Source organism: Vanacampus margaritifer, chromosome 14 (genome assembly GCF_051991255.1).
Source record: "Vanacampus margaritifer isolate UIUO_Vmar chromosome 14, RoL_Vmar_1.0, whole genome shotgun sequence".
Taxonomy (NCBI): Eukaryota; Metazoa; Chordata; class Actinopteri; order Syngnathiformes; family Syngnathidae; genus Vanacampus; species Vanacampus margaritifer.
The window spans coordinates 8465663-8489462 of record NC_135445.1 but is presented as its reverse complement, the minus strand read 5'-3'; the positions used below and the strand labels follow the sequence as shown (position 1 = coordinate 8489462).

The following is a 23800-nucleotide window of genomic DNA, read 5'->3' as shown; positions in this document are numbered from 1 at the left end:
CTTGACTCATAATTGAAAGAATTTACCAATGAGTTAGGATGATAAATCAGTAGATATTGCTCAGCTCATGACATACTTAAAACGATGTGGATGGACATAAGTAGGGAGGCGAGGAGGGTGGTGGCGGCCCCTCATCATCCTAATATTTAGAATGTATGCTTTGTCAATTAAAGTACCCACCATAAGTTTTACTCACAGCCCAATTATAAATGAAATTAAGCCACTCCTGAACTCTGACTCAGCAGTGTTCTTAGACAAGTCAGTAAAGTGTTCTTTTACTTTGGTGTTAATGCTTCTGCCGCACTCAAAAATTTGGGATTATTTTTAATTAACAACCCTACAGCCAGTCAGGATGGAGTGCAAACCAAGGCCACAGCTATTAGAGATCATCCCGAGGGAATTTATTTCACTGACAGTGAATCAAGAACATGCTGCATTTTAATTGAACTAACCGAGAATCACTTTTTAAATTTGTGTTTGAATACGTCAGTATTTCTGTTTCTGCCTTACATACGTACTAATCTATTTATAGCTGCATCTCGTTAGCCATAAATACTATGTATTTGTAAGATTTTAAATCGTTCATACTGTATGTAAACAGCCTTATGATGTATTTAATAACTTCCTAGATTTATATGCTTTGAAACATGGTGTCCCAAATGATGAACTTAGACAAGCTTGTATTTTTACTACCGAAAATCGCTGATGGAAAAGTCATATTCTTTTTTACCTTACCTGAGTAAAATCCATTGAGACAGATGACGTATGTCTTTGTCGCATTAAGAAATCCGTTTTCTGATTGTTGTAACGTAACTGAGCTAGTTAACAGGCACTCTCAAATTTCATTTGGCTCGCATGAAAGAAGGAAATTTGAGGCTATATTATGTTTAAGTCCACAATTAAAACAAATTGCCTGTAGTAATGGAGAAATATGCCAACATTTAATCGGTCCCATATGTAGCTTAGTTTAAACATTTCATCTGTTTGAGCTACCAAGTTCCATACGCGTTCACAAATGAGAATGCCAACACGATGGCCTCATACCACTAAATACGAGTGTATAAACAGAACCAAGGTAAGGTTGTAAATACACAAAGTTAGATGCAAAAAAAAAAAAACAACATTCAAACGGGCATAAAGAGCCTCAAAACGCATTGCCACATTTTTGATTTCCAAAAAAGAGAACCGGCTTTGTGAGATACTTTTTTTTTTTTTTTCTGGAAAGCTCAATATTGTTCATTCGGTAATTTTACCGATTTGACATGTCATCATCATTGCTCTCCTTTTTTTTTTTTGTATATGGGTGAGAATGTGTATGTGCGTGTGTGCGTGCGTGCGAGTGTGTGTGTATTCATTAGTTCACCTAAAACCTATTAAAAAATCCCATACCGCCTTGTGAGATACTTAAATGATACTAATAAAACAAAAACATAACCCTCCTTGCGTTTCGTACACATTATCCTATTCAGGGTCACAAATGAGCCAGAGTCTATCCCAGCGGATGTTGTAAGGGTCCTTCACTGGAAAAAAAAGCCACCAGAAACATCACCACACAAAATGGATGTCGTCTCCCCGTGGCGTGAAAAGCTGAAAAGTCCTCCAACAAAACTTCGCCAAACAGGAGGCAAAGCCGAGATCTCTGACATGATTAGCTTCCTCTCATCTTTCTTTCCCACCCTTGCACACACAAATGTGGAAGCAATTCAATTTTTGCTTGAAGGAAAGCAATATGCGGGACCATAACATGTCCATGACCGATAATATATTAGGAATGTGTGTTGAGAGAATCGAGGAATTTGTCATGGGGAGGGTAAAGCTGAATGTGCGGCAGGAAATTGACTGACTGTTCAACATCCCTTCACAATGAAATCTAATCCGCTGATCACATGCTTGCACATACTAGCGCACGTGTTACACTCTAAAAAAAAAAATAAAATTGTTACTATGCTGTGTTTTTTTGTCTATGCTATATTGTGTGGCTGTCGTCACTGACAGACAATGACATTTATTTGACAAACAAATAAAGTATCATGAAAGGGATTGGGGGGGGGGGGGGGGCATTGGTTGCGCACCACTGCAGAGAGTCAGCTAGCAATCGGAGGACAGATGGAGCTGTAAATGTTACATCTGGAGGGAGAAATGGCAGAAGGTGAGTATGACTGCCGCCTCTGGGCACTGAGCTGATGGGTCGATTGGATTTTAAATGTGGCTTCTACAAATATAATGAAGACTTGGGTGGAAAGAAAGGGGCACTCAGCTTACTCCCCCGAGCTAAGCTAAGCTAAGTCATTTAAGGTCAAATTACATTTAGGTTGTGATTGACTGCCTTTTTCCGAAAATCGGCTGGAATATGCTTCAATGCACTCGTGATCATAAAAGAGGAAACGCATGATAAGAAAATGCATGAATTGATTGAAACGTTTCCAATGACTCTTTTATATATTTTAAAATGTGTAATATAGAGATAGAAGGTGGAATTGTTCGCCATTGGGCGCTGAATTCCCACAGCCAACAGCCACTCATGTTTAAATTAAATTAAATTATTTCCTGTTTGACTGACGGCTGATCTGATGAGAAATTACCCCATCCAATAAATGTAGACGTGGCGGCCATATTGGTTGGGGCTCTGCCAGACTGTCACAAGAAAGGCATTGAAATTGAAATGCCTTTCTTAATTTAAATGTCATGTAATAATTAACCAAAAGTCTATTTGACTTTTTTTGACCACAAAAACTGAAGATGTGAGAAAGTCCATCCATCCATCCATTTTCTTAGCCGCTTTTCCTCACAAGGGTCGCGGGGGTGCTGGAGCCTATTCCAGCTGGCTTCGGGCAGTAGGCGGGGTACACCCTGAACTGGTTGCCAGCCAATCGCAGGGCACACAGAGACGAACAACCACTCTCACAATCACACCTAGGGACAATTTTGGAGTGTTCAATTAACCTGCCATGCATGTCTTTGGAATGTGGGAGGAAACCGGAGTACCCGGTGAAAACCCACGCAAGCACGGGGAGAACATGCAAACTCCGCCCAGGAAGGCCGAAGCCCGGACTCGATTTCACGTCCTCTGCACTGGGAGGCGGACGTGCTAACCAGTCAGCCACCGTGCTGCCCGATGTGAGAAAGTGATTTCCATAAATGCTAATAAAAAAAAAAACTGATTAAAATGAGATGAGGTTGAGCCTTCCTTATGTTTTCCTTAAGAAACTCGGGGCGCTGATAGCAACCTGACAGGCTTCCTGTTCTGTCTCCCTCTGTTGATCAGTGTTACTTTTTATGTTTGATTGTTGACTGGGAAGAAAAAAATCCTTGTATGTTTTACATACTTGGTCAATAAAGACGATTCAATTTTAGTGAAAATATATATTTCTAATTAAGCGATTAATCGTGATTGATCAAAATTCTAAGATGTGATTAATCTGATTAACAAATGTAATTGTTTGAAAGCTCATATATATATATATTTTTTTTTTTTTCTCCATATTTATAGCGTGTAAAATTCCACCAGCCGCCACTGAGAATATCACCCCACATAACAAAGCCTCATTAAAAAAAAAAAAGAAAAAAACAAACATACCCAATAAAAATTCTGCACAAAATAACAAATTACATGACGATGGACATAATGTGGCAAAAGGCATTGTGGCAATATCCACAACGTGACAAGGGGTGTAAAAGCATTAAAAGACAGATGAAATATCCCTAATGAGAAGAGCAGATGGTGCATTCTGCTGGTGTTTGGGCCAAGCTTTTTTTTTCCCCCACTAGGCTTCAATTTATAGGTTTGTACAAAAGTGGCAATTCAGGCACTTTTTTGCATGCGCAGTCCTACTTTGGAGTGTGCAAACTTATTGATCTTATTACAGTGGGAGCGCTACTCTACACAAAGTTTCTATCATTAGTCAGTGCGAAAAACATTTGATTTACCAAAAAAAACCTGTTAAAAGTATACAGTATAGAAAAATATTTTGTATGTATTTTAGTCTGTCCGTCTCTCTCTGCACACACATGCATGCACACACATGCACAAACTCATAATGGCACCATAACACTCTGGAACGCATTTTGTACTGACATGTTGACAAACAAATAAACATAGCTCTCATCTCTCAACAAACACGCACACACACACACATCAGGCAAAAAAGTTCTGAGACCTTGGCACTTTGTCAAGTTAAATCTGAAAAAAAAAATGCAAGCCTTGAGATTTTTTGGGGGGGGCTGTTGATTGAGGCTTACTCAAGGTGACAACGTTCACTCTGAGCACATGAGCGTCGGTCCTGCTTAGCATTCAACACACCGCCATCTACTACGGGTCTCAGCAGACACAGATGAAAGGGGATTTTAATACCACCGCCGCACTGCCAAAAGGCGACTATTGGAACAATCAACTGTACTCATTAATGCAAAATTGCCAAAACTGTTCTCTTCTTTCAGGAGAAAACAACTCATTTCTTGAGCCATATTATGTGATGAGGTGATGTCCTGAATAAATTGATTTAGTGGTTGGCCATATTCATGTTATGCTGCTAGTAGAGTATAGACTTCAACAGGCTTTTTGATGTGTTCTCCTGAGAATGTGTCGGGGAAGTTGGTTGAGGCATATTATTTCAATAAAATGTTATGTGGAAAATATGTAATAAAATATAATTAAATAAAAATATATCATTCAAAATGAGTGTGTTCATTTTGAACTATTCTAATTTTGAGTTAATAAAATGTTCCGTTAACACCGATTAATGACCGTCTCTTACTTTGAAAGCCTGTACTGGGGGAATTCACATCCACATCCACGTCAAAATTTAGCCGTAATAAATTGAATAATAATGCATATATTTGTGGAGACTGTGGTCAAGTTCTCTTTCACAATTTTAAAAATTTCCTTCATGTTAAAGATTATATAGCTCCTAATATGTAAAATAAAAATGCACTGAGCTGTCACCAATGTCTTGCAAATGCAATTATGCCATCTAGTGGCAGAAATATGATTCAATTTTATGAATTATTATACAATTATTGTATCAATGATTAAAGGACGCAGCCATATTTCTATTAGTTTAACATTTTTTCCCTTTTTATGTTAACAAGTGTATGAAAACTTAGCAAAAAATATTTTATTGTGCTTTTTTTTTAAACAAATTTGCGATTAATAGTAAGTCAACTGTTAGTAATAGTAAATCATGTGATTAATTACGATAAAAAAATATATATATAGCCTGACACCCCTAATAATGAAATATAAAATTAAAATATAATATAATAATAATATAATATAATAAGTATAATTACATCCAAAACTTTTATTTATTGAAAGAAAAATGTAAATATAAAATTGGCAACATGGTCAAATGTAAATCCAGTGTCTGTCAAACATCCATCCACTTTCTATACCACTTGTTCTTGTTCAGATCACGGATGAGCTGCAGCCTGTCCCAGCTGACTGACTGACAGCCAAATGCAGCTTCTTAGAACAGTATGCATAAATATAATATAAGCAGATTTTATTGGCTGTGTTGTGCAGCACACAGCCCCAAAACCTTTTTATGCCAATGGTATTTTATAGTTCCATGAATTGTTTATTACGACATACAGTGTTTACAACTATTGGTTTCTGCTTTCAGACACATATGTATTATTAATAAATGGCTAATCCCCAAGTGGACCCCTAACTTGGTGGCTACGGGATTTGTGAGTTTTCGATTAAAAATGACATGTGGCAGGGTGACAGCTCACTATAATATGTGAAGTGTAGGAATGTCTAACCTTTTCAAATTGGACCAGGGTCATTCCTGTCGAGGGGATCCATCCCTCATAATTGTCCCGTTTATTTTCACTAAGTCTCCAGTCAATCGATTCCTTCCTTTATTTTTCTTCTGGCTAAATCTCCACGTGAGATTGCCTCATTGCTTGACTTTCCTCAACACAGGAATTTTGTACCGTTACGCATGCTATAATGATAAAATGAACTCTCGGTACAAACATTGTGTGAACTATCCCGCTTCTGATTGGGCATGTTTTCTTTGACAAATACCTTATGCCCCTCTTTCCTTTACTTCTGATCCCTTCTATTTACCCCTTCCGCCAATCCCTGCAAGCCCTGACTACGATATAAAGGATGTTGTTAATATCATTAGACAGACTTCCATGGAACCCCAGGGCCCCGCCCACTCCCTTTTCAGCCATAATCAAGCGTGCAAAGTAACCATCAAAGGAGACATTGCTAATAAACTATCACAGTAGGCTGGAAAAAACACCCCCGTACACTCCACAAAATGCTGTCAGTTAAGTGTGGTAAAATAAATGTGTGCATGCTGAGAGGATGGGTAAGTGATGGGGTGAGGGTTGTTGTTAGTGTCAATTACCCCACAAAAAAAAAAAAACACTTCTAAAAGCACAGTCTGCTACTTTCGGCCAATCCCCAATCAATGCACTCTAAAAACAGTTGGGTCAAAAATAACCCAACTATGGGTCAAAAATGGACCGATCCACTTTATGGGTCAATTTGACTAAACTTTTTTGGGTTGTTTCATACAAAATTAAGCAATTTTTTGACCCAAGTAAAGGATCTGATCAATATTTATGAGTTGTTTTACACTAAAAAACTAATTTATTGACTCAAAGTTGGGTCAAATGGACCCTAGTAGAGGCTTGGTACATTTTTTTTACCCATCGTTGGGTTATTTTTGACCCAACTGTTTTTAGAGTGTGGCATAGCTCAGGTGGTAGTGTGTCTCCAAAACTAAAGGTCGTGAGTTTGTTTCTTAACCCTTGAGTGACTTTTATTATTACTTTCCAATTCTTTATTTTACTCTCTCCCGAGTGTAAATATTAGCCTACTTGGTCAATTTGACCCAACTTTGAGTCAAGAAAAAACAACTCATAAATATTGGTCAGAACCTTTACTTGGGTCAAAAAAATTGGGTCATTTTGTATAAAACAACCCAGAAAGTTGGGTCAAATTGACCCATAAAGTGGCTCGGTCCATTTTTGATCCATAATTGGGTTACTTTTGACCCAACTATTTTTAGAGAGTGAGTTTTGAAGAAAAACAAAAGCATAAACGATCATGGATTTAATCAGAAGTTGGAGCAATGAATCTATTTAAAATACTTTTGTATTTACTCTACAGTTGATCGCCACCATTCACGGAGGATAGGCACTGGACCGGCCCACACTCTAAAAACAGTTGGGTCAAAAGTAACCCAATTATGGATCAAAAATGGCCCAATCCACTTTATGGGTCAGTTTGACCCAATTTTGAGTCAAGAAATGGGTCTTTTAGTGAAAAACAACTCATAAATATTGGTCAGATCCTTTACTTGGGTCAAAAAAAAGGGTCATTTTGTATAAAAAAAGTTGGGTCAAATTGACCCATAAAGTGGATTGGTCCATTTTTGATCCATAATTGGGTTATTTTTGACCCAAATGTTTTCAGAGTGCACAAATAGCGAAATCCCACACATATTTGATGGCAATTGCAATGCATGGAGAGAGAAAAAAAAACTGAATCAACCCGCCCCAATTTTTTTTTTTAATGCTGATGAGTATGAGTGTTTGCATTTCACAAAGAGAAAGAAAGAGCATTTATTTAGTCTGATTTGACAACTGGGGGCTAGGGCTTAGAGCTGGGGTGACTGCTTTAGAGCGCCTCGTTGTGATGTGGAAAACCTTCAAACTGTTATTTAGATGTACAGTAAGTCACTGTTCGCACCAGTGTCTGTTATAATATATTATATACAGTACTTGATGGACAATTGAACCTCTCTTGCAAATTCGCATGTCGACCGAGGATTATTATTGTTTCTCAGTCCTAACAAATTGGAGGTCAACCAGCATCTTAATCCACTTTGGGAGAAGGGTTGTGATTTTTTCCTGTTTTAACGTGGCCGTGGCTGAGCCTCTATTGTCATGCTTTATCCCCTTCCCTCTGCGACCTAATGGAAAATATAAAAGGGAGCATTGATTAGTGTTAAAAGATCAGACTTAAATAGATTAAAAGCTCACCACCCAAGGAAAAAAAAAATCTCTATACAGACTCTTGATCAAAGGCAACGACTCGAGGTGGACAGCTGCTGCATGGCAACATTAAACTATAAAGTATGTAAAAACTTACTGTGCTGTGTTTGGGTCAGGGTTATAATAATTTTAGGAATTTGCGAGTCTTTTATTTTATTTTTATTTTTTTTACATTTTGTTAGTTTGAATTACTTTCAGAGTGGATTTGTTAGTTAAGGTTAAAGTGGCAGTGTGTAGAATTTAATGCCATCTAGTGGTGATCTAATAGAATGCAAAAACCTAAAAAATAAATAAATAGAGTACAAGTCAAAATTTGTATTGGTATATTCAAGAGCTTTTGGTAAAACTATTTCACACACACAGGTGTAAACTGTAACAGCAACGTAACATTGCTCGGCTGTTAATAAGCAAACGAGACTTCTGCACTTTAAGCATATAACTTCCTCCTTTCCTTTCAGTTGATCTTTTGTGCAGAAATAAGACGGATATGTCGATAAATATCATTCAATCTGACGACATCTCGTACGGGTATGGAAGAGGGTAGGACTTTTTTTTTTGTCTTGTCTGCAGAACGTCACAGTACTTTGAAAGTGATGTTCCGAGACACGCTTTGCATTTGAACTCTTCAGAAACACTAGACTGAGTCCTTATGCTTCTATTTTACAAGTTGCATAATGTAAATCATTATGTTCTCATAAACCAAAGAGACAAGGCAAGAGGCAATAACTTCAAATTCACTGTTGGCTTCTATCTTATTGCTTTATGTCTTCCACCACAGTCCTTCTCTCCCACTCACGCTCTAATGTGTCCTTTCAGTCAAATCGGGATCTGCTTCATTGTGGAATCTCTTGTGTTCTCACGTCACAATCGCATGTGTTGCCCTCATCGTGAACCTCTCAAGCTGACTTTGCTTCTCTTCTCTTCTGTCTTCCTCAAATGAAGTCAGTGTCGCATATGTTGATGCCGACGCCAACAGCCTCTCAGCCGCACCACTTACGTGTTCAGTGTTTGTTCTCGTCTTTCAACCGAGCGCCGCGCGTGGCCTTTTGCTCAGCCGTACCTGTCACTTCTTCTTGACCTCTTGACCTCCACCTCTCCCTCCATCAATATGTCACCCGCCAATGCTGTACCTGCCACAGCTGATGCCTAACTTGCCTCACTACTTTGGTAACTCAAATCGTTCTCTTCAATGCACTTTGTCCTAACAATTTATAATTTTTTTTATAAGTACAGTACATATAGGATTGCTGTGTCCGATCAGCGCATGCTCCATCTTAAGTGATGTCATTGTTTACCCAAATGCAGCGGCACATGTAAACGGCATATCGGAATCGATCACGTCACATGTAAACTGCATTTTCATTCCGTTTGGTCATTTGGTTTCATTTGAATACAAGACTCGTTATAGCACAACCTCAGTCAGTTTCGTTGGTCCGCTGTGACGTGTTCGGTCATTTCGTTGATTGTCAGATGTGACGAGCCGATCGGTAAATATATTGGCGACCGGAAGCCTCAGGGTTCAAAATGTGGGAAGAAAATAGCGTCGGTAATTCCATTTTGAAGACAAAAGCCATCTGTCGTTGCTCAATGCTATACGCTAAACAATTAGCATTTCTTCAATGCAGTCAGAGATGTGAATTTCCTCAATGAAACAAGGATAACTGAGTGCAACCTGAAAGTAATGAAATGGCATATTTGTCTTGTGAAAGTAATAAAAAAGTCACAAGTAGCTCTCATTTTCCTGCGTTCAAGGAAAAAGCTGTATTCAATGACTTCAACAGAGAATCTCAATTAATTGAGTGCATTCAAAAAGTGCTGTGCTTTGGCTATGTCTGACACGACTCTTCCCCAAACAAAAATCATATTTTTATTTGTTTAAAGATTAATGTTACTGTTGAAGAAAATAATCTTTTTCTCCGCGTGTTCATTTTCTTTCGGGTAGTGAGAATGTTGGTTATCCGAATGCAGTTTGGAGATCGATGAACAGTCACTTCGAAGCTTTTATTTCTACAGAATATTCCGGGCACAAGTGAGTTCCCAGACAATAGCGGCAGCCTCTCACTAGTGCGAAGATTTCAGGGCACTTACAACATTCTTATATTATCTTGAAGGGCGGTACCACAAAACCCCGAAGCCCCCAGAGTTCACCAGACATGAGATAAGACTTTTACAGACATCATTCAATACACATTGACTTCAAACACAGACAAATGGTCTATTGTTGTGAAAATAGAGGAGGCCCCCCCAGACCTGCCGGCACGAGCAGAAATTGCGACAGCACTCACAAAGACACATCCACAGATAAAAGTTCTACTGAGGAAATAAATAAATTAAAACAGTTATGACTAAATCTGGGCAGAAGACCCTCTTCATTTCAAAAATTGTCATCAATTCAGTGGACTAACCAGTGATGGTCAACATGCAAAGAGAAACAATCACTGATGCAATCTGCCTAATGAAAGTACGCGTAAGAAGGTTAGTCCGACATAATCAATAAATTTAGGGCTAGATGGATGGCTAATGCCTTCCTTCTTCATCATTTATGCCTGCAATGTGTGTACTATTTGCTTCCCAACATACTCTAATGTAGCCTGAAGGTACATTTACGCTGCTCTCGATCTTTCCGATTTGCACATTGATACTGTATCGCATTATAGTAACTACAATCAGGTGTAGATAAGGGGGCGCCGAGGTGTCGTGTGAGATCAGCCGAGCAGATAAATGAACAAAAGTGACCCCTGAGCGTTAGCATCAGTTGACAGGCAAAAAAAAAGCAGTGATAGACACTCGCGATATACTCAAGATATACTGTATAGGCAGAAAATACTAACTTTAAGAAAAGCTCGGCTTTGAGTTATTATTTACAAAGATTTATGATGCATTAGTTTAACTCATTCAATAAGTTTTTTTAATACTTTGTCATGCTCTCCCAAAAACAGATTTATACGTTTAAAAAAATAAGTAAAAAAAATTTAACGCTAGAGCATGCAGAAAGCTTTGATAAGCTTCTGACATGAAGAGGTTATTACAAAAAGCGGCCAGTAGCAGCAGAGTATAAGAGATCAGCCAGGGCCATGTTGCTCTTTTTCCCCAGTGATTTTAATAGGTTTGTGAATAATGATGAAACTTAGCTATATTCTAATGCTAATTGCTGCAAAAGCAAAAACAGATACAAGTATACTGATGAAAGAAGAGACTCTAATCTTTCGTTTGGTAGGTTCCATGTTTTTATAGCATTGGAACACAATATTCCGTGGACCTTGCAAAATCAGTCAAAATCCGGTAAAACAGCCGGGAGCGAAGGGGGTTGCTTCAGTGAAAGTGGCTGGGAGTGAATGAGTTAACCGCTCACTATTCTAAAATAGATAGCAGTGATAATTCATTTCATAGCATTTCTACTTGCTCAGGGTGAACTTCATGGAAGGAAACCGCAGCACAATGCGCATCTCAGAAATGCAAGTCAGGCAGCTTAATTAGGCCCGAATCTGAACAGAATCATGTTTTGAAACCCTTAGGTGCATTTAGATAAAAGCAAACAGCAAGTGGCATATCAAGCTAAAAAGAAAGCCAGAGAGGGTGGATAGAGGAAGCGTTGGAGTTTGCCGCTGCTTGGAGCATCCTTTCAGACAAAAGATCTCACTTTCAAGTCATCGGACTAAGAGAAGGGCAGGTACTCACAATCCAATTTATTTTACACACATTAACTCATTCACTGCCATTGACGGCTATGAACGTCAAAAATTCATTTGAACTAATTCTATTAGTTTAACATTTTTTTCCCACTTTTGTTAAGAGTTTGAATTTTTTTTAAATTGTACATTTAGAACAAATATGAAATTTGTGATTAATCGCGAGTTAACTAGTCAAGTCATGCGATTAATTAGGATTACAAACATTAATCGCCTGCAAATTTTTAATAATATGTTTTTTTAATTCATTCACTGCCATTGACGGCTATAAACGTCCAAATTCATTTTAACTATTTCTATTTAACATATTTTTACACTTTTGTTAACAACCGTATGAAAACCTAGATTTTTTTTTACTGTACATTTAGAACAGATATAAAATTTGTGATTAATCGCGAGTTAACTAGTGAAGTCATGCGATTAATTACAATAAAAAAAATGTTATGGCCTCTTGCCCCTAATTTTTAATAATCTTTTTTTTTAATTTATGGCAGTGAATGAGTTAATTACCGATGCAGGCAAGAAAGCATTGCTTATTTCTCTTTTCATCGTCAATATATCGGTCTTACCAAATGTACGGCACATGCAGATGTTCAATGGGACAATTTGACCCAACTTTGAGGTTGAATATTTGTTTTGGATATTAATGAGAAAAGAGCCCATTCAACAAGAATGGCTTAAAAAGGACATCCTAGCCAATTCCTTCCAACCCAAATTATCTTGAAAACAAAAAAAAACACACATCAGAAATGGGTTTCCACCCAAATGTTCTAAAATGAAGCAAATTTAGTGAAACAAACACATTTTTTCTGTGTGTGTGTGCAAATATTAAGAGGAGACGGCGCCATGAGATGACATCATATGATGACTTGACTGTCAACAAAAGATTATTGTCGGCTTTTATATTTTATTAATTCCAGATTTTTGAATGCCTTCGTCCCCGCAAACATACCATACTTTATCGTCCGCCGTCACTTTTTTTTGTGATTGCAATACGTACATGTGACGTAATATCCTGTCAAAATGTGTGACGTGTATCCATATCTTGTCATCGTTTATGTATAAAAAAAATAACAGTAATAATAATAATAAATAAATAATTTTAAATCCACCCTTCTAACATAAAAAAAACTTTAAAAAGTAACGTAATATCCTGTCAAAATGTGTGACGTGTATCCATATCTTGTCATTGTTTATGTATAAAAAAATAGCAATAATAATAATAATAAATAACTCATTTTAAATCCACCCTTCCAACATAAAAAAACTTTAAAAAGTGACGTAATATCCTGTCAAAATGTGTGACGTGTATCCATATCTTGTCATTGTTTATGTATAAAAAAATAGCAATAATAATAATAATAAATAAATAATTTAAAATCCACCCTTCCAACATAAAAAAACTTTAAAAAGTGACGTAATATCCTGTCAAAATGTGTGACGTGTATCGATATATTGTCATCGTTTATGTATAAAAAAATAACAATAATAATAATAATAATAAATAAATAATTTAAAATCCACCCTTCCAACATAAAAAACTTTGAAAAGTGACGTAATATCCTGTCAAAATGTGTGACGTGTATCCATATCTTCTCATCGTTTATGTATAAAAAAAATAACAATAATAATAATAATAAATACATAATTTTAAATCCACCCTTCCAACATAATTTTTTTTTTTTTTTATGAATTTTTTGCAATTTTTGAAAGTAAGTGGATAAAAACCCACCTAAAGATTATAAAGCGGCAAAATCGTCAGACCTTTAAATACATTACTCTCAATATAGAAAATCTGAATGTGTATTACGAGTGTCTGAAAACATTATAATGGAGACATGAAGACTGAACAGGCACTTGCCAATGGCCTCCATCTACTACCATTTTACCAATTGACTGTGCGATTGTGTTGTGCTATTCTGAGGTGAGGCTGACTGCTCGCTGCCGTCGAAATACGCACATTCGGCAATTTAAATATATCATTATTGGATACAACAAAGAAAATCTGCATATAACACAGACTAGAGTACTGAAGTGGAAAATCATTTGATATAGGCCTAATCATCTTTTTTCCCCTAACTCTTTGCATACAGGTGAGGCTCTGCCTGCCCTTCCTCACCTGACTGACCACAAATCCCTATGTTGTGGAGACGCTAGTTTGATCCACTAAGACACCCCCTGCTGCCCCCAACACTAAGATGAGGGGCACCACAGTACACCATTTGTATAATTAGTATAAGAAGAATAGAATCAAAGTGCTTATTTTTATTTATTTTTTATTTTTTTTAAATAAGCCATTGTCACTTTTCGTTGCCTGAGGATAATTTGCTTTAGGGGTGGCACGGCTCAGTAGTACCGTGGTCGTCTCCCATCCGCGAAGTTGTGTTTTTTTTTTCCTTTTCTTCTATTATCACTTTTGCGTTCATCCTGTGTTAAATCAATTTCTTAAGTAAACATGACTTAATTGCATGTATTTAAAGGGAGGATGTGCAACTTCCCCCAGCCAATACAGCTTTTTAATAATCAGTTTTAATATGCGTCTAGGCAAACACTGGCATGCAGGTATATGGACACACATTGCACACACACACACACATTTCTTGTTCTTATCTACAACTGTATCCCCCAACTCTCTCTGTTTCTCACTCTCTCTCTCTCTCTCTCACACACACACACACGCACGCACACAAAGCCCTCTTCCTGTCTGGTGTTGCTTCCAGCCTAAAACCAAACCATGTGTGGGAGCTATCCTGTGCCGGCCCTAAACTGTCCAATCCAAAATGACCAGATTATCTCAGGAGATTCTTTGTGGAGTCTTGGTGGTGAGGGTCCAAGAAAAGATAAGAATGTGGTGCACTTGGGTTGGAGACACATTGCAAAGTTTAGACTTCTTAGTTTCTTAAACTCAAGAGTCGAATACACTTGCTGGATGCAACAAGTATGTGCAGCAAACTCTGGAATCCACAGTTTTCTTTGTTTGCTTTTATTAAGCCTTATTTTAGTCGCCTATATGTTTTCCAGCTGTAATTTTTTTATTTATTTTTTTTCTGGAATTGTCCTTTCAGCGTTTGCGTTTTTCATATCATCCTTTGTTCTTATTTGAGCCCCTTTCACTCTCACTTGGCCGAGCTGCCTTCAGCTCACTCTGCCACTTGTTTTCTGCTTTTTTTTTTGTGCCCCCTCCTCTTTCAGCCCCCCCCCCCTCCCCCCCAAACCCAAACTCCCATGTCTCCCTCCTGCCCCACCACCAACAAGGCATGAAAACGCTGCTCCATTAGGAGTGCCCGGGCTAAGCCTAGTCTGACACGTCCTGCTTTGATCAGCCGTGAGCTGGGCTAAACACCACACTAAACTCCCAGTCTAGAGAGGAGGAGGAGGGGGGGGGGGGGGGGTAGGTGGGTGGCAAGGGTGAGGGAAAAAAAATGGGAAGCCAAGATTAGAGCAGTGAAAGGAGATAGAGAGACAATAAAAAGGGAATACAGAGACTGAACTGTTTGCTTCACTACTTTTGGTTTGGTAACACATTTTCGGCACATCTTTTTTTAATTGCCGAGTTTCTGCACTTTCTTATAGAAGCGCGGAACTGCCAATGCGGAGTCAATATTTTGGACTGGCGAGTAAGTTCAAACATTTTCGCCAGTACATTCAAACATACATTTGTAGCATTTGTAGGCTAAATGCTACAAAAATAGCATATTTTCCCATAATGCCACAGGATATTACTTGCGCAAGCGAAAGAAAAACTTTTTTTAAGCATTTGACCCACATTGTCACCAATGCGGTTAAAAATTACAAAAAAAAAAAAAACATTATTTATTATTATGTCTTCAGTGTATTATCTATTTGTGGCAATTTTTCTCATAATACCACTTGCATTTGTGCATTATGGGAAAATATGCTATGTTTGTAGCATTTAGCCTTCAAGTACGTTCGAAAATATTCACGTGTATGCTTGAGCATATTGAACTCGCGAGTACGTTCACACATACTCACAAATACGTTCGGACGTATATGCAAATAGGTTCAAACATACATTTGTAGTATTTGTAGGCTACAATGCAACAAAAATAGCATATTTTCCCATAATGCCACAGGATATTACTTGCGCAAGTGAAAGAAAAACTTTTTTTTAAGCATTTGGCCCACATTATACCAATACGTTCAAAAATTAAATAAAAAAAATTATTATGTCTTCAGTGTATTATCTAGGTTTAGTATTTTCCCCCATAATGCAACAGGGTATTGACTTACACATGTGCATTATGGAAAAATATGCTATGCTGGTAGCATTTAGCTTACGAGTACGTTCGAACATATTCAAGGGTATGTTTGAATGTATTTGTGGGTACGTTCAAACGTATTTGAACATTTTGAATATGTTTTAACGTACTCGTAAATACGTTCAAACATACTCACAAACTCAGTCAAAAATGTTTACTGCACATTGGCACTTTCACGCAACACAACAGTGCAAGTACACCAATCATAACAATTTTTTGAGCATCAGTCAATAGATGCAGTTTGCCCGTCTTGTAATTGAAATAAATATTATGCTCACACAATCAGGCGCAAAAACTTGTTGAAAAGACTACAAGTGCAACAGTGCACTTGGAAATATGAGCCAAAGTCATTTTTTAGACACTTCAATCCTAAACCAGCGGCAGCACCAGCAAAAGGACAAAAAAAGCGCTCGTCTTTTTCTCCCCGAGGAGTGAAGAGAAAAGGGATTTCCGCTCACTGCTAATCAATCAGACCATAATAATGGCTCCCATGCCTAGCTGTCGACTGGAGGGGTCAAGGCATCCCGTGACCCAGCGCCCAGGGCCCAGGGGCCAAAGCCCCTCTCAGAATAGCACCCCAGGACACACTCCCCAGGCTAATTGTCCGAGCTAGTGTCAGCCTTTTCAATGCCCCCCCCCCCCACACTTTCTCCCCTCCTTCCACTTTCTCCGTCATTCCTCTCTCCTCACAACTCCAATCCTCTCAGTTTCCAGATTTCACATTGTATGCCAGTGTATGAGATCGGAGTTGAATAAAAGTAGAAAATAGCAAACATGAGCATCATGATGGAGTGATGAGAGCCTGTCAAAGAGACCGAGTCGGGACAGAGAGTTCAACAGAACCACAGGGAAGAGGACTGACTCCAACTTGCCCAAATCCTTCTCTAGTACATCAGTAGAACACAAAACTCCGACAGGTCTACCGACCCCCCCCCCCCCCCCCCCAATCTCATCATCAACCGGCTCCTTATCAGCCAGATCAGCTTCCGCGTCTTAACAACCCGACCACATCAATGCATCCAAAAAACACGCGCACACGGACTCACGCGGAAAGTCCGGAGCAGACCCCACAGTCCGGCTGTGGGTGCAATGGCATTCCTTTCATTCCGAGCGCACGCTGCTAATTAACAGCATTAGCTCCCACAGGCGGAGCGACAGATTGATGGAGATGTATCCCAGGGTTGCACCCAGCGCCACATATTGAATGCCACGTTCCTTTCTTTCATTCACACAGTCCCATTCAAGCAAGTCCTTTGCTACTCTCAGCCTCCTGTCGGGTCCTGGACGGACAGCACCGATAAGCACAGCAGTGAGTGTGTAAAAAAAAAAAAAAAAAATCCAAACACTAATTAAAATTTCACATAAAAAAAATCAATTGGCTACTCACTGGGAACCTCCTCTTTATTGCCTGCTTTTCCTGATCTGTCACTCCTTATCCTCTTCCTCCAGTGTAGCAAGGGGTGTGTATTGTGTCAGTCCGGTGGAGGAAAGTTGCCGTCTCCTTACGTGAGCATGTGTGTGCGCGCTTGTGTGAAAGAGAGAGGCAACGTGCGCATCTGTCTCTGTGTCTTGCACTGCTCTGAGTGAGCGAGCTGAGGCTGTTTTAAACAGACTGCTATCCCCCATGTGACCAGCCCAGCCACAGGCAGGAATACATTACCGACACACACACACATTCTCTCTCTCTTTCTCTCTCTCTCTCTCTCTCTCTCTCTCTCTCTCTCATTCTATGCTTACACACAAATCATGTCCACATTGCACCCCCTAGCCACCGCTCAAAGTAGTGTAGGGAGCAGTCCAAACACCAATGGCATAAAACCATTTTTCAATGATGTACCCCATGTGAATTATTATTATTATTATTATATATATATTTTTTAAGCCAAGTACCCGCTAACCAGGACACATTTGGATGAGGGGGGGGGGGGGGGGGGGAAAGACACTTAAAACAGAGTGCTGTGACATCAGTGTCTTATTTATCATTATTAAACGTTGGAGCTCCATTTGTAGTGGTAGGCTATCTCTAGAATGATTTGGAAATAAAAAAAATATATAACTAAAGAAAGAAAGAAACAAACAAACAAATATAAATATGGATTTCTGCATATAAAAATGCTTATATCAACACAAAGCTGGATCATAGCACAGATCTGTCTTCAAAATGAAGTAACTTAATTTTAAGTAAAAGCAGAAACTGCACCCCCCCCCCCCCCCCAAAAAAAAAAAAAAACACCTTAACCCTGGAGAACTCAAGAACCGTTGGAAAATTATGAATTATACATTAATGTACTGCTATAAGTTAACTGGACACCAAAATCTGTTTTTTAAATTTTAACCCTTGTTTTTTGAACTAGCTCAGAGTTGCTAATTTATCAAAAAAAAAAAAAAACATACTCCTAGGCATTCTGCAACATGATATGAAATAGATTAACAAAAAAAAAACACAATTTTACCATCTGATGGTTTGCTGAGAAGATGGTTTTGTTCGGATTGATTTCCAGCTCAACAAAACAGCATATTGGCAGCCATCTTGTCACCACCACTCTGGCCCATGTAAGTGCAACATTCATCCACTAGATGGCCCCATGCAGGGGTCAGAAGTGGCACTCTGGACTTTTGAAGTTAAATTTGTAAAAAAAAAAAAAAAAAAGAGGTCTTTGTTATTTGAGTAGCAGGATTTATAGGGGCCAAATTTGACCCCGTGGGTTCTCATATCTCTTTAAAGGTGCATTGTGCCGTTTAAAAAGGTAATATTAAAACTTTTTCTACATCACGCATGCTCCACCAATGCCCACATGAGTACGAAGAGCCCTGACTGTTTTACTCTGACGGCATCTATCAGCTTTTATCTTCCTTTTATAGTAGAGTGTGGGGACCCTCACACACCATAGTTTCTTAAATACCTCATTTGAAGTCACGTCATCGTTTTAGAAAAATGTAGCTGTCGCTTTAAGATCGTGCACGTACTCGCACGCGCACCATGAGCAAGCCTGGCACAGTTGCTGCAGTTACCCTTTGGGCCAGACGTGGTAGTCGCAAGTAAAAAAATGTTTTAAAAAAACTGCACCAATTACTATTTTTGCGCATATTATTGAATTTAATAGTAGGTTTGAAAATAAATGGACATTGGAAAAAAAAAAATCGACACACTGTTCCTTTAATAATGAAAAAAGACTGACAACAACTGTCAACAGCGAATATTACATTGTTGCACTAAACTGCTATTTTTATAAATATATTTTAAAATCTCACGCACCCGCCTTCACGTGCAACCTTTTGACAACCACTGTACTCGGATGACAATTTTCAAAAAAGAGGACTCGGCCCGCCCCTCTATAAATACTTAAATGATATTCAAACTTTACTTAAAAATGCCATACATTATACCTATTTTATTATTTGATTCCTCTGTTTGTGTAGAAAATACAACAAATGACATACATTTCTCTAATTACTTGACAAATAAACAAAAAAATTACAGAATGTTCTAAATAATTCTTCTGGTGAAAATCCAGCTTTGACAAAATATTTCTTACTATCTTTTCGGGTGTAATAATGCCAATAATAAAACAGTAGCTTCACAAGGATACTAAATACATATACAAAAAAATAGGTCAGCAGTGTTGAGCTTTTATCCTTGCTTCATTATTCATCCTGTTTTCTCGGGTCCAACAAGTAACTCGGTCAACTTTGCAAATGAACTCCCGCCTTGTACAGGGGTTTTTTTGTGTCCATATGAGCTTTCCTTTTTTTTCTTCTTTTTTTTTTCTTCTTTTTTTTTTCTTTTGAGAGAGCTCAGTATTGTTCATTTGGTAATTTTACCGATTCAACATGTCATCGTCATGTCTCTTTTTTATTTATTTATTTATTTATGTTTTATGTGCGTGAGTATGCGCACGTGCGTGTGCGTGTGTGCATGCGTGTGAGTGTGTACTCATTAGTTCACCTAAAACCTATTAAAAATCCCATACCGTTCACCTAAGCCGAATACTTCAGAATTCCAGCTAGAGTCGTGAGGTTGTCAGGAGACCCGAGGAAGGATCAAAGAAAAGAGCTTTGAGATTTCCAACTGGCAACTATATTAGACACCGAAACACACTGTATGTGGCAACTTTGCACACCATTACCTTTGTCATCTGCTCCGAGGCGTATTAAGGGGCAAACTGACTGCATTTGTATTAGGCTCGTTCAACTGGTAAAGTAGTAAATGTATGGCATTTTTGAGTAATTTTTGATTATCATTTACGTATCACAAAGCCAGGTCTAGTGCCCACTTTTTTAGAAATCAAAATATGGTCACCCTATTCCAAAAGCGCCTTATTCTAGCAAAAAAAAAAAAGGTTCACAGTTTAGTTTCCTCTGCGTTTAGGCGTCTTTACCACAGCAGTGGTTCACACATGGAAGCGTTGACCTTTTCAGTAATGGAAACCTTTTAAAATTGACCTTCAGCTGCAGACCTGCCTCAGCTGCAATACAGGTAGGACACGTTTAAGGAACAACAACAACAAGGGAAACCAACGCATATGAGGTGTTTCCACTGGAATACCCGCTGACAGGTACACTTAATTTTTAAATGGGTCACGAGTAACATAAGGAGAAGTATTGCATTTATCAGATTGTTTTTTGAGGACATATTTTCCAGTAATTCATGTATATGGAATAAAAACCTATATTATAGGTCACTAAATTATAATAATAAAAAATATGATTATAATAAAAAAAAATATTAATATAATAAAAAATATATATAATAAAATATAATAAATAAAAAATATAATAAAATATAATAAATGAATAAAAATATAATAAATGAATAAAAATATAATAAAAATAATAAAAAATAATATGATAAGTCCTAAATGTAACCATTCTCAAACCGACGGCCAGGGCGTCCGCAGAAAGCCAACATAGGCATAGGGATAGGGATAAGATGCAAACTCCACAAAGAAAGAGGCCGGGACCCGGATTGTAACCCACAACCTCATAATTGTGAGCCAGATGTGAATATGTAACCTGTTGGCCACCGTGCAGACAGGATAGAAGGACAATAAATGTAATTAGAAAATACAATTAATTGGATTTAACCCATTCTAAGGGCATATTTCCCAAGATGCGCGTAACACAACTGTCATGGCAACCTTTGCACAACAACTGTTTGTGATAATAGCAAGTAAAACGGGTGAACGGATTAGTTTGGACCTGCTCTGCGCTGATAAACACTTTACACGCTGTATTCAAAATGTCATTCACCTTAAGCCACTGCCAAGTGTCTTGAATTTACTCTGCCGCATTGTCTTGCCATGATAAGCGTTGTAAGCAATGAGTTATAATGAAGTAGGTTGACATTCAGAAGCCACATTCAAGATGGGTTTTAATCCTGGTTCTTTTCACCAAATGTTACTCTAATCGGTTTATACTTCAAATTAAAAAGGATGATTTACATTAATAGACTGTACTGAGCAATGTCTTGGGGTTTATTGTTAAGACGGGTTCAATGCAGAATTAAATAATTAGAAATGTAGGTTTTGTATCATACAAAATGTCTGCGCTGTAGCTCGGCTGAAATTGGCGGATCAATTCGACCCTGATGTACGATTGGATCCCACCAGCTGCGTTCATTCGTTAGTCACCAATGTGTTTACTTTCCTTCCTTTGGTCCTTCCTCGGGTCTCCTGACGGCCTCACGACTCTGGCTGGAAGTGTTCGGTCTAGGTGAACGGTATGGGATTTTTTAATAGGTTTTAGGTGAACTAAGGAATACACACACACTCGCACGCACACACGCACATACAATTACAAAAAAAAAAAAAAAGAGCAATGATGATGACATGTCAAATCGGTAAAATTACCGAATGAACAATACTGAGCTATCCAGAAAAGAAAAAAAAAAGTCACCAATGTGTTTAAAAAAGGGCCTCTTTTTGTTTCTCGTGCTAGCTGGCTGTCGTTTAATGTGAGCGGTCAGTTCCACCGCTGGCGTTCCTATCCAACTGCGGCTGATCGGAATATTCAAATTGTCGATGTAGATTTTTTACACTATACAGTGTTGGAGTAACATAGGTTAAGTGTCTTAGGGGTGTCAGGCGATGACATTTTTTAATCGTTATTATTCGCATGACTAGTTAACTTGTGATTAATTGCAAATTTTATATCTGTTTTAAATGTACAACAAAATGAAGTTTTCATACTCTTGTTAACATAAAAGCGGAAAAAAGTGTTAAACTAGTAGAAATATCGCTCCATCTTTTTGTCAATGATACAGTAATTTCATAATAATTCATAAAATTGAGTTAAAATTAAAAAAGATGTACTGTACTGTGATATTGATTTGTGTTTAGGTAATTTTTCTGCCACTAGATGGCATAATTGCATTTGTAAGACATTGATGACAGCTCAGTCATCCACATAACCACATAAACTAGAGCCAAACTTAGTTAGGATCTTATTGAATACATTTCTATGATTTATTTTGTGTTTTGCTTTAACTGTTGTTCCTAATTAAATGACCAAACACACAAACTTCTTTTTAAATGTCAGCCCTTTTTCGCCCCCTTTGTAAGTCATCCAAACGGTCGTAACAGTGAATACAGAAGATGATCGGAGTTGAAAGTCAGAGCTGATCTGGCAAATCTTTTAGCGTACTGACAGTAATGCTTTCATGTAAATACATTTAAGACAAATGCAGGTCAAACCACTCAGATGGGCCTTTCATCTAAAACTGTTCACAAGAGAATTTAATATGATTCCCCATTAAACAAAAACAGTGGCAGTTATCGAAACAGCTCTTTTAAATCAACAATTCAAAGTTTCAGTCCCTGAACCCATAATTAACCCTTCAGGGACCTACTGTAAGTATGCAGTCTTTTAATTAGATATGTATTTAACGGACTATTGATTAAAGAGCCTGGAACATTTTACCACAAAGACACATTACACAGTTTAGACTTTATTTTCATTGTCATCAATGATGTATTTAATTAAAGAGATCATAATGTAACACAGAAAATAATAGCTTTTCATTCTTTTTTTGTCTACATGTTAAGAATATACAGGTGTATATTATAATAGAAAAAATAAATACATAAATAATAGGGGTGGGAATCTTTGAATGTCTCACGATTCGATTCCGATTTTTGGGTCTGCGATTCGATTCAGAACCGATTTTCGATTGAGAGCGATTTTTTTTATTCAAAATGGGGATTGTAATGATCCACTCCAGTCCGACTCGCTAATGCTAATTAGCGCGCTACTCGCGGCACTTTTATCACTCAAAAGAACGGCTCCACGCTGAAAAAAAAAACTTCGATTGGAATAACTTTTTCTTTTTTTCCTTTTTTCTTTTCTTTTTTTCTCTTGAGAGCTCAGTATTGTTCATTCGGTAATTTTACCGATTCGACACGTCATCATCAATGCTCTCTCTTTTTATTTTATTTTTTTATTTTATATGTTTGTTTATTATTATATTTTTTATTTTGTATGTGCGTGTGTGTGTGCGTGTGTACTCAGTAGTTCACCTAAAACCTATTGGTATAACTTGATCGTGACTTTTTCCTTCTACTCTCTGTGGCTACAACTTAACAGTGTATTAGACTGCGTGTAACCACACTGCCCCTCAGTGGCCAAACAGGGTACAACATGAACAGCGCTCCAAATAAAGGCACACACAGACAAAGGCAAGACAGTATAAAATAATTTAAATAAAATAGATTTTGGGACATTTAAAATCGATTCTGAATCGTACTAAATGAGAATCGTGATTCTTATGAGAATCGATTTTTTAAAATAATTTATTTAAAAAACGGTATTGAACATAAA

The 23800-nt window shown here is 37.8% G+C and overlaps 1 protein-coding gene across 3 annotated transcripts in view; it reads right to left on the bottom strand.

Annotated features, from left to right (window-relative positions):
- The window catches only part of cntfr (ciliary neurotrophic factor receptor), a 358577-nt gene that overhangs the window by 190660 nt on the left and 144117 nt on the right, over window positions 1–23800 (bottom strand). The window contains exon 1 of one of the 3 annotated variants that reach the window (XM_077586329.1): window positions 17373–17591. The exons of 1 other annotated variant lie outside the window; for it this stretch is intronic. The gene's annotated coding sequence lies outside the window, so the exon portion shown is untranslated. Of the gene's footprint in view, window positions 1–17031; window positions 17123–17372; window positions 17592–23800 lie in introns of those variants that run through there. One more of the 3 variants, XM_077586330.1, reaches the window with a different exon arrangement.